The sequence below is a fragment of the Ornithodoros turicata genome, chromosome 6 (assembly GCF_037126465.1).
Source record: "Ornithodoros turicata isolate Travis chromosome 6, ASM3712646v1, whole genome shotgun sequence".
NCBI classification, from domain to species: Eukaryota; Metazoa; Arthropoda; class Arachnida; order Ixodida; family Argasidae; genus Ornithodoros; species Ornithodoros turicata.
In genome coordinates this window covers 40,934,955-40,946,887 of record NC_088206.1, presented here as the reverse complement: position 1 = coordinate 40,946,887, position 11,933 = coordinate 40,934,955, and the positions used below count along the sequence as shown (strand labels likewise).

Below are 11,933 nucleotides of genomic sequence, written 5' to 3'. Positions count from 1 at the left end.
ACACCGCAGCGTACTCCCCAACGTGCGAAATACGTAAAATGCTCTCCTGACCTAACATTGGTCAGTCTCGACGGGTGCATATTCTACATGAACTGACCCACTCTCCAACGTGTGAAATAGTAAAAGGCTCTTTTGACCTAACCTTGGTCAGTCTCGACGGGTGCATATTCTACATGAACTGACCCACTTCCCAACGTGTGAAATACGTAAAAGGCTCTCCTGACCTAACCTTGGTCAGTCTCTCAACTTTTGTCCGCGCCCCAGCAACGGAGCCCCACGCTGAGTTTTCGTCACTTCCATGCTCTCTGTGCCCTTAGCAAAGACGTGAAATTTGTACGGTCAGCGGTCTTCGGAATCCGGGTTCGCGGAAGTGCGGGTCGGGCACTGGACTGATCCCTTTGGTAAAACACGGTGAAACGCATTCCCTTTGGAACGGGGTCAACCTTGCAACCAGTGTTCCGGTGACGAACCGCCCCGCTTGACAAGTGTTCCGGTGACAAAAGGACCTCGTACCAGAGGGCCGGTGTGACCAATTATCCTGTGACGAGACTTCCGGTGACGAGTGGGATTGTGACGGGTGGACCGGTTCCCATGAGTAGCATAAGCTGACTGCACAAGTAGTCTTCGTCTACGACTTGTTTTTATTTTTTATTTTATTGAAAAGCTTAATTTTGATCACCTACTACACTCTAAAATCTGTACCTCTTAAAACCCCCTTTTATATTGTAACAGTTGCTCTTTATTCCTGGCTATCTCAGTCTCAAAAAACCTTCTATCCTCCTCCTCCTCCTTCTTCTTCTTCTCTGGTCCTCTTCTTCTACCTTACATTACTGCTCCGTCTGATTTTCATCTCTCCTGAGATGATAAGGAATTACGTTGCTTGCCGAAGCGCATTCTTCTTCGCCGCCAAGTCCAGAGTAGACAATATTTTTGAGTATTCCCTGCTTGTGTGCCGTTCTGATAACCAAGAAGGGACCAAGAATCTGGCGAGATGGCCCAGGCAGTCCTTTCCGTACGAGGATGAAGTCCCCTGCTTGAAGCTTGGGAATTCTCGATGAGTGCCTCTTGTCGTAGGACCGCTTCATAGACTCCCTGTAAGTGCGTTCTTGTTTGGGAGTGAGCCGTTGTTCTTGGCATTGAATCCCTTCATCGATGCGTAGGCGCATGTCGGCCGGAAGAAGTGTTTGTTGGCCTGTAGCGGCGAATCGCGGGGAACAGCCTAGGGCAGCAGTCCGATTGTGGTGTTGAACGGCCGCTTCTAAGCAACACTTCCACCCACCCGGGAACGTAGTGTACAATGTGAGATATTGTTTTACATCCCGAATAGCCCTTTCTGCAAGGCCATTACCGGCAGGATGGTACGGTGAAGTATATATGAGCGTAATGCCCCGCTGTCTAGCCCAGTCCTGTAGCATTTTGCTCTTAAAGGCCATTGCATTATCCGATCGTGCTATAATAGCATGGCTGCTTTCTTTACCTGGTCGCGCCGCAACCATGCGTGTACACTGGTCGATGCTCAGGATGAAGGACTGTGTCTGTCTGTTTGTATCCGCCTTTTTCTTTAACTCCGCGAAGTCGAGATGAATCACTTCGAAAGGCACTGACGAGTGCTCGGGCAACGTTAACACTTCGGGCTGTGGTTGAAACTTTGCTTTTGCTAGTTGACATGTGTGACACGAACGAACATATTCTTTCACACGAGCCTTCATGCCAGGCCAGATGAAGCGCTGCTTGATCTTGCCGTACGTTCTTGGAAACCCATCATCGCCACCAGAGTGCGGGCTGTCATGATAGAGGGAAAGGACTTGTGCCCGTAGTGACGGCGGAACGTAGTATTTGCCATCCTTGAAGTCTAGGTCTTCCGACACGTCTAGTACACTGAGGCCAGTTATGGCGTGGTTGTGTGGTAGTCTTGACAGGGCATCGGCATCTTGCAGCTGCTGTCCCGGACGGTGCGTCACGTCGTAATCGTACTGCTGGAGTTCCAGTATCCATCTGGCAATACGATTTCTAGGTTGTGCTGTTTGGAGAAGATGAGTCAACGCGCTGTTATCTGTTACCAGACGGAACCTTCTACCATCGAGAAACGGTTGGAAATAGCGTAAGGCTACAAGGACTGCAAGGGTCTCCTTTTCTGTTACAGAGTAGTTTAGTTCCGGCTTGGTGAATGTGTACGACTGGAACCCGATCACACGTAGTTGTTGTTTGGTTGGAGCTGAGAGGTTGCGCTGATATAGCACCGATCCGGTACCACAATACGAAGCATCTGTGTGTAGTTCGAACGGCAGTTGGAAATCTGGTATCGTGAGAACTGGTTCTGAAGAAATCGCCCCTACGAGATATTCGTATGCGGCTTCACAGTCTGGTGTCCAGACGAAGGGTACATTTTTCTGTGTAAGCGTAGTTAGGCATTTCGTCTTCCTCGCATAGTCCTTTATGAAAGCACGGAAGTGCCCTGCCAAACCGAGGAAAACACGGAGTGAGTGCAGGTTGTGAGGTTTCGAAAGTTGCTTGATTCTAGCTACAGACTCAGCTTTTGTTGTCTTCGTAAAACCATCGAATACCCTTCCTAGGAAGGTAACGCGTTGCTTGAAAAATTCGCTTTTCTTGAAGTTGACCTTAAGCGATGCCGCGCGTAGTGCCTCTAACACTTGTCGCAAATGATTACCGTGGTCAGAAAGGCACTTAGAGTACACCAGAATATCGTCGATGTACACTTGGCAGAATTTTCCAAGAAATGGTTGAAGTACCTCGGTCATCATCTTTTGGAAATATCCTGGAGTATTTTTCCATCCAAACGGCAGTCTGTTGTATTCAAACAAGCCGTTGAATGTTGTGAAAGCAGTATACTGTTTTGTTTCTTCTGTGATGGGAATTTGCCAGAACCCTTTACACAAGTCAATTCTGGAGAAGCAAACTGAACCACCAGTTTCGTTGATGATATCGTCTATTCGTGGCATCGGGTACGGAAGAAGGTCCGTGTGACTGTTGATTTTTCGGTTGTCCGTGCATAAACGTAGAGACCCGTCTTCCTTCGGTACTATGGTGACTGGTGACGCAAAAGGAGAAGTGGAACGTCTGATGACACCGGCTTGCAGCATGTTTTCAATTTCCTGTTCGAGCCATTTCCTCTTCTCTCTGGAAATTGGATACGGCTTCTGCTTGACGACCGCTGTGTCACTGAGCTTGAAAGGGACAGAAAAATTAGTGATTGCTGGAGGATATCCCTGGGGGCAGACGAGCTCTGGGAAATGTTCCTTTATGTCGTCTTTCTCTTGGATGCAAAACGCATGGCTGATACTAGATTCACGTGGGTCAACATCCACCCTGTCATCCCAATACAGGTTTAGTTTGAGGGATTTCATGTCCGGTCGTGACAGCAGGAAGTCATACTGGACTCCCGAGAGAACCAGAGCGTGTACAGAGAGGACACGTTGTTGGTACGTCAGCAAAATGTCAGCCCATGTGTTGCGAGAGGTAATGTGGCCATCGTATCCTTGTACATTAACTTGTCTCCCGGTTGTAATTCGATCAGGGTCTACCTTGTTTCTGTTGATGACAGACAGAGAAGCTCCGGTGTCAATGAATGCTTTTGAAGGGCAGTCATTAATGAGGACGGTGATGAAGAGTAAGGTTGTATGAACCAGTAAGACAGTCTCATTTTGTGTCGTTAGGTGGGACTGAGCACCCTCGTTTAATCGTTTAAAGCGTTTTCCAGTTGCTGATATGTTTCGTTTTCCTCACTTGCTGTGACAGCATTGTCTTGCTGTATGCTCGCTGGTGGCCTCTCATACACGCCTGGTACTATCGGTGGTCTTTGTCTACCAGACGATCGGGGTTGTGGTACACCTTCAGCATTGCGTGGGGGGTAACTTCTAACGCTGATGTTTCTCATAGAGTTCAACAGTCCTTCACTCGTAGTGGGCTCGCTGATGAGTACGTGGGCCTGTGTTTCCTTGGGAAGTCCATGGATGATCAAGTTGATCATTGCTTTTTCTGGAAGATCTGGTTGCGCAGTGTTCAGGAGGCGACTCTTTTCGAAGAAGTAATCCATAATCGAGCCTCCTCTGTATTTGAAGAATATTGCTCTGTCCCAACTATCGATGGGATTTTCCCGGAAAGCCTTGAGAAAACTGTCTTTCCATTGTGACCAAGTGTCACCACTGCACCTACCGAGGTGCAAGTCGTACGATTTCCTTGCTATTCCTGATAGGAACTGGCACATATTGTTAATTTTCTCTCTGTCACCTGACCAACTGTTGCATTCGCAGGCATGTTCGTATGTTGACATCCATGCTTGCGGAGTCGTCGACCGGTTGTCGAAGATGTCTGGCTTCATAGTTTCAAAATGACGGCCTACAGAGGCTGTTCGAAGCACAGAGTTCAAGGCCTCTTGGCACCTAATGAGTTGTTGCCCCTGCGCCTCGATCAAACGCAGTAGCATCCTATCGGTCTCGCCTTGTGCGGTAGTTGTCAATTCCAAGCGACTTGTGACGTAGTGGGTGTAGTCCGCTACTTTGATGTTAACTTTTACCATGCCTTCGTTGAATATTTCATCGACGGTCTTTTTTGTCTTTGACAAGACAAACGTACGAAATTGGTAGTCGCTCACCTCTTTGGGGAGGTCGATGGGGTCTTCGTCCACCGTTGTACACTGGGTGAACAGCATATCGCCTATCGGGTCCTTTTTCACCTGCAGTTCTACCCACATTCTGAGAGTCGGCTGCGCCAATTGTAACAGTTGCTCTATATTCCTGGCTATCTCAATCTCAAAAAACCTTCTATCCTCCTCCTTCTTCTTCTTCTCTGGTCCTCTTCTTCTACCTTACATGTAAGGTGCATTGTTGCAAAATCGTACCCTTTATTTTATGCGGTACGAAAGCGCGTAAAAGGTACAGCACTTTCGAGGTACTGCCGTCTAACAGGTACCCCCGTATAAAGGGTACAACCATTTAGCAGGTACACCTGTATAAGAGGTACAGCCGTGTAAGAGGTAGTGCCGTCTAACAGGTACGTCCGTCCAGAGGTACTGCCGTCTAACAGGTACAGCCATTTTAGATGTACCGTCGTCTAAAGGGTACAACCGTCTAAGAGGTACAGCCGTCTAACAGGTACGCCCGTCTAAGAGGTACATCCGTCTAAGAGGCACAGCCGTCTAAGAGGTACGCCCGTCTAAAAGGTACGCCCGTCTAAGGGGTACAGTTGTCCAAGAAGTCTACAGTCCACACACAATGGAGGGGGACATGTTTGTGGTGACACAATCCGTACGTGACGTATCGCACGCACAGCAAAATGCACGACGCGCATCATGTATTGTGCGTTTACGCTTTGGTATCAGTAGTGGTAATACACACTCGCCTAAGTGTGCATCTGTAACATACGCGAAGGTGACCAACGTGTTGCAAGACCATGCGGGACAGAGACAAAAGGCGATCTAAATACTGAACCGCTCTTTATTTGACCTTCAGCGATTTCAGCAGCTGCGAAAGCCGTGGCTTTCTGTACGGCTTCAGGAATTCGTTGTCGCCCACAACAAATATATTCGCAGCAGGCCTAACAACTGGCCAAAAGCAGCTGGGCATGTCACTTTTTTTTTTTTGTAGTAAACTGTCAAGCAGCAGAGCAGCGCAAACTCAAGTATGCCAGACGGTTCCAGTTGCACAGCCTTTCCGTCGCTACACCAAACAAGGCTCTCCTGCCAGAAAAAGAGTTTCGGTCCCGGAGAGACTACCTCTTCGGGGACGGTCTGGAGAGGAACGCTGTAATTAGTTCGTGTTTTTGCCTTCCAAAAGGATTGTCTCAAGCAAAGGAAGCAGTCCACATACCCTTGATATCAGGTCATACTTCGAATTTTTTTGGACGTAAGAATACGTCCACATCGACGAATGTCGGCGATTCTTTTTCCTTCATGGCTGAAAAAGTTGCCAGGATGCTGGTCATCTCCACCATTGCTTGATCAAAGCTTTTGCGGATTCTGACGTCGAATTCCAGTATCAGCTGAGAAACAAATGAAGTTTAGATATTAGAGATAAAACTACACTGTCGGCTTGAGGAGTAACAGCACAGCAAAGCCGATCACTTCGCTTGATTTATTTCGATCGTATGAATAATTAGTGTTGACAAACTACATTACTAACATGACAAACTACATCGCTACGCCGTCATACGCGTCAGTGAAGACGTCATTCTGACCCATGGGTGTTTTGCCGACTGGCTACTCTTGGTGCCTGACTTTCCAGCAAAGCAATGTATCAAGGTGATCAGATTTCGCTGCAGTATAGAATTATAATTTTATTCCTTACCCGGAGAGCTGGATTCAAAACAATCCATTGGAGGTAGCCATGCCATGGGGTAGTAGTGTTCGTTAATTGACTGACGGGAGGTACAGTGGTGCACAGACTTGTCTTAACCAGCGGAGCGCGTGTCATTGGGCACTGATTGGCAGCTGGAAGCGAGGTCGGGATGATCCACTATCCCCTTGAAGGGAGGGTCTGTACGCACAGAGGATGAGTTCGCATTTCGACATATTCGTTGTGCGTACCGACCCTCCCTTCAACGGGATAGTGGATCATCCCAATCTCGTTTCCGGCTGTCTATCAGTGCCCGATGACACGCACTCCGCTGGTTAAGGCAAGTGTACGCGCCACTGTATCTTCATCGAAAAATATTTCAGCGCTACAACTGGGATGATAACATTCAGCACTAGACGAGCCAAAATAATACACTGAGGTGGAACGTTTCTAGGTTGATACAACCCTCAATACAATCACATACGTACTCTGGCAAGCTACCGTTCACTACGCTCACCCTACACATGCACGTAGTTGTAGCGGAAATGAACAACGTTAAAGAGCAACTTACCATGAGCAGGTACACCTTCCCGACCTTTTTCCATGTCCCTTAACCGCTCAACTTAACCGTGCGAAGACGGCGGCTTCCTGATCACAAATAACCTTCACACGCGGACGCGGCTGCACTTATAACGCATGTTTCTTCCGTAGGCATTAAAGGTTCGATTCGCTAGATTTGAGGCAAGATAAAAAAAATAAGAAACTGACCCACCGGACCTTATGAAACCACTGGAAGGTGTGGCTTGTCGGTTCGTCGACAGCTTATCTATTCCAGAATGTTCTTTTTCTTTTAGAACGCCCGGCTCTCCAGCGCCGCCTGCAGCTCGCTTTAAACAATATCCATACGTACCTGACGCACCTCGGGATGGACCTTTCACCCGAAAAGTGTGTCGAGCTCCCTTTCACGCGTAAAGCTATGGCCAATTTCCCACTTTGGCTTGGTTTAAAGAAGCTAGAACCAGTACGCTTTCACCGCTTCCTTGGCGTGGTAATCGACTCGGACTTGCGCTGGGCTCGGCACATTAAACACCATGAAACTAAAGTGCAGCGATGGCTCCCCGCAATCCAACATCTTTCTGGCTCAGGATGGGGCTGTGATCAGCGTTCCCTGCTCGCGGTTCACGCGGCATTGGTGAGGGCAACTGTGCTTTACAGCCTTCCTATTCTGCACAGGATATCAACAACTTCATTAAATACACTTCGGTCCCTGTTTGCTCGAAGCCTTCGTCGATGCCTCGGAGTTCCAAGAATGGCTGAAACACGGCAAGTACTGGCTGAAGCTGGTGAGCTTCCGATTGAAGTTCTCCGTGAACGGGAAACGGCTCGGCACTACCTCCGTTTGCGTGCTCACATTCCCCGCCACCCGCTACTCAGGAAAATTCGATACCGCCCTGGAAGCGACTTCTATCGAGTAGCGCAGAGGACACGCCAGACTCTCACTGGCTTCATAACTAAGGACACTATACCGCCGGAAGCCCCCTGGTCTCTACCGGTACCGCCCACTTTTGTACGCCTCCGAAACCTTCTGCAAAGAAGAGATCAGGTCCCCCCTCAAGTCCTCCGAGCCCATTTTCATGCTCTGGTAGACGAGAAGTTTTCTACGTTTACGGCAGCATATACTGATGGCGCATCCCGAAACAACAAGTCCGCCTCAGCCTTCGTCATTCCATCCGAAGGCGTCGTGCACGGAAGACGCCTTTCACATCCAACCTCCTCCACAGCTGCGGAACTCTATGCCATCCTTTTCTTTCTACAACACATCGCTGATTTCCCCCCCCCGGGAATGGGCAGTCTTTACAGACTCCAAATCTGTACTTCAAGCAATTGAAAATTCCGGCATACGAGGCCCATCCGCACCCCTAGTCACAGACGTGTTAATGGCTTACCACACTATCTACGCCGCAGGCCACAGGCTAGTTCTCCAGTGGGTTCCAGCCCATTGTGGTGTCGTGGGGAACGAGCAGGCCGACAGCGCCGCAGAAGCAGCACTCTCGTATCGGAACCGGACCCGTATTGTTCTGCTCAGAGGAGACCGCCGTTCAATTCTGCGACGTCTAGTGACACCCCTGGCTTCCCGCCAACGGACAACCGACATTCTTCCCCCCTCTATGTTGAACAGAGTTGATCGCACGCTCGCTTTCCGCATGCCACGAAACACATCTCGTCAGGATGCTGCATTAATCCACCGCATGCGCCTCGATGTGGCCTTTACAGCTCAGTGGCGTTACCGCTTGAGACAAATTGATTCTCCCACCTGCTGCCACTGTGGTGCTCTTGAGGATCTGGAGCACATTCTTCTTCATTGCCCTCACTACGAACCTTCCCGAACCACACTCTCCGAGTCTCTTCGTCAGCTGGACTCTCGCCCTTTCTCCCTACCGAAATTGCTTGGTCCCTGGCCCAATCCAGCCCAGCAAGGCTCTGCGCTCAAAGCTCTTCTGACATTTCTGGACACCATCGGACTTCGATCGCTATTGTGAAGGGGCTCGTTATTTTATTCCCCCCATTCCACCCAGCAATGGGGTAGAGTATCGCCTGTTGCGATGAAACTCCCCACTCTCCAAGGCCGAAAATAAAGTTGTTGTTGTTGTTTCTTTTAGTTTTCATGTTGGCCAAAAGAAAACCTGCCTCCTTCACGAACACACGGAGAGAGTTCAATCTCTCTCTATTTTATCAATGTAAATACGTAATCAGCAATAAACATCACATATACACAACGGCATTTTCTTTGCTCACTGTCTAGCCTGTGTTCGTAATATACTTGAAACAAACGCAGACAATTTAAACAAAAGCACCACGGTCGAGGCTTTTCAGCTGACGACATAGACAGGAAACGTTTTATCATCTGCCGTGAATGAAACAATCATAGTTGTAAATCAACACCTAATCTTTATCTCCGAGTCCGTGCGATGTACATGCATTATCTGACTACATCGAACCCTTTGGGGCGTTACTTGAACGCAAGAAGTGCTCAAAGCAGCGGAAAGCACAATAAGATTTTGCGCAAGAGGTACTGCTTTATACGGTACAAGTCATGGTACCTCATAAACTGACTGTGTACCCCATAAATATCCCAAGCAGCACAAAGGACCGGGGCGAAGCCGGTCCAGCATCGGGAAAGAATCCTACAAAGTCGGGGGCATGCCACCAGCCGATACCGGTCCTTCCTCCAGTTTGCAACACCGGGATGATTAAGGACCGACATCGGCAGCAAGTATTCGGTCCCAGCAGGTCCCCGACGGATCCCCGATAATGCTGGCAGGGGGCTCCCCCATGCATATTTACCCCCATGCATATTTTAGCATTAATATGCTTATTTTTAATAATTACAATAATTTCGAGTGTAAACAGTGTGTGTAGAGCCCAACATTTTATTTTCGGAGAGGAAATAGACTGACACAACACTTGTAGCACCTCAATAGACTAAACGACGAGTGGTGCACACTAAGCAGTCTGCCTGCATCACCCAATGTATGCCAATTGTGTCTGAAATGAAAAACAAAAAAAGAGGGGTATACAGAAATATGCAGCCTGTCCGCATAACTACTGTCATTGGCAATGTAGCCTGAAAAGAAAAGGGTGGAAATGGTCTACCGTAATATCCAGCCTGCCTGCGTAACCACTGGCCCTTCAATGGTGTCTCAAAAGGGGGGGGGGGAAACGTACCCAGTAAGAGGTGGTCTCTGAAAGGAAACAAAAAAGGTATACAGTAGTAGGCAGTCTGCCTAACCACTTGCACTTCGGTAGTGGCCCAGAAAGAAATGAACGGCTTGTAGCATTAATATTAGATGTAACGATAAAATTGCTGCATGGGGGGAAATGGTATACAGTAATATGCAGCCTGACTGCGTAACCACTAGCACGTCAACGGTGTCTCAAAAGAAAGAAAAAGCATACCGCAAGAGGCGGTCTGCCTGCACAAGTGGTGGTGTCTCAAAGAAAACGAAGTTATGCAGTAATAGGCAGTCTGCCTATCTGCTCACGCTTCAGTGCCCCAGACACAAAAATGAATGGCATGTAACATTAGACGTAACGGAACAATTGCTGCACGTCAGCACAAAATAGTCTGTGCACGGTTTGTGGAATGAGCTTTATCAAAAATGGTAAAATGCACACTGTAGGGATTACGAAACTCAAGAGTTACCAAGAGAAAATTTAAATTATGAAAAAATGACAAAGCCAACGACTGGGAGAAATGCAAGTCCAGGAAAGAGAAAATAGTTCACATCCAGCGCCTTTGGTGCAAATGACTAGCAATTACTACAACGAGAACTGTAAAAAATGACAGCTGACCGGGACTAGAGCTGACAGTCAATGGTGTGCACATATCCAGCGTTCCTTCACAAAAACGTCAATAAGCAAAAAAAAAAACATGGTCAAGGAGAAGCATCCCTATTGAAAAAAAAAGCGACATCAGGTCTGATGTGATTTGGGACGCTGTCTTGATGCTAACACAGAGCTGCTCTGATGCTGATGTTAACACCAGCTGATGTTAGCATCAAGACAGTGTCCCAAATCACATCAGATCTGATGTTAACATCACAGCTGCTCTGATGATGATGTTAACATCAGAGCTGCCCTGGCTGATGCTCACATCAGAGCTGTCTTGATGCTGATGTTGACATGAGAGCTGCATTGATGCTGGTTATGGCAATCTTGAAAATGCTGCAGTCTTGGTTCACTGAAATGTTCTGCAAAGAAAGCCCCTCATGCCTGCGGTATATGAGTACCGACAAGAACCCTCACGAAACAGGAGATAGCAGCAACAAATCACTTCACCACAACAATTCACCACTCCGGAGTACGTACCTTTTAACGCATATCCATTTATCATCAACATACCTGAGCGTTGAACTCACGAGGGCACAAAAATTGGTAATGATCGAACGGTGAACAACAACGCAAAAGAGCACACCTAGGTCCTCATTTCCGGTCCAACTTGTCCTTCTTCCGAAAAAGCACTTCTAAGCGTTGTTATGTCGAGCAAGAGTCCCCACCGCATTTGAACACGGTGCTTGAGTTTCTCTTGCTGGAGGCCGCTGCGTCATACACGCTGAACCTGCATGAAATGTCGTTCCAGAAAATACGATGGCAGGACACCTATATGTAGAGCAGTGTAGAGACATATGACATACCGTCTGCACAAAGCATACAGTAGACTTCACTTGGCGTTCTATCTCCCTGTCGTTGTGCAGATCCCTGCAAATAGAGTAAAACGGACAATGAGAATGCATGGCGCAGTCGAACATATTACTTCACAGTTATATTAATTACACACCTGAAACAGCAAGAATCCTGAAGGCGAAGAACGACTTGGCTTCACATGCAAGGCAGCGTCTTCACTCTTTGACATGTCAAACGAGACCGACTGGTCTGCTCGCGGTTAGAAGAAACGCTTCCACTTACAGACAGTTGCAATATCAGACGGGTTGCAAGAACGACAGCATCAGGTGAGAACAACAATACAAAGCCTCTTAAACGCTTTAGACTTGCTGGAACGCTCGCAATTACGCGAACTACACGCGGCGACGAGAAACGACCGTTACAGCAGCCAAAGCGAACCCAACAAGAACAGCGCATGCG

At 48.1% G+C, this 11,933-nt stretch overlaps 1 long non-coding RNA gene across 2 annotated transcripts; it reads right to left on the bottom strand.

Moving 5' to 3' along the window:
- Positions 1-9,705: 9,705 nt before the first annotated feature.
- On the bottom strand, positions 9,706-11,613 carry LOC135397899 (uncharacterized). 2 transcript variants are annotated; one of them, XR_010423856.1, is made up of 4 exons: positions 11,486-11,613; positions 10,945-11,409; positions 9,945-10,033; positions 9,706-9,836 (listed from the first exon to the last, which is right to left on the bottom strand). It is a non-coding gene; the product is annotated as an uncharacterized LOC135397899 (long non-coding RNA). The 2 variants fall into 2 exon arrangements; XR_010423855.1 differs by having other exon boundaries at positions 9,706-10,033.
- Positions 11,614-11,933: the final 320 nt, after the last annotated feature.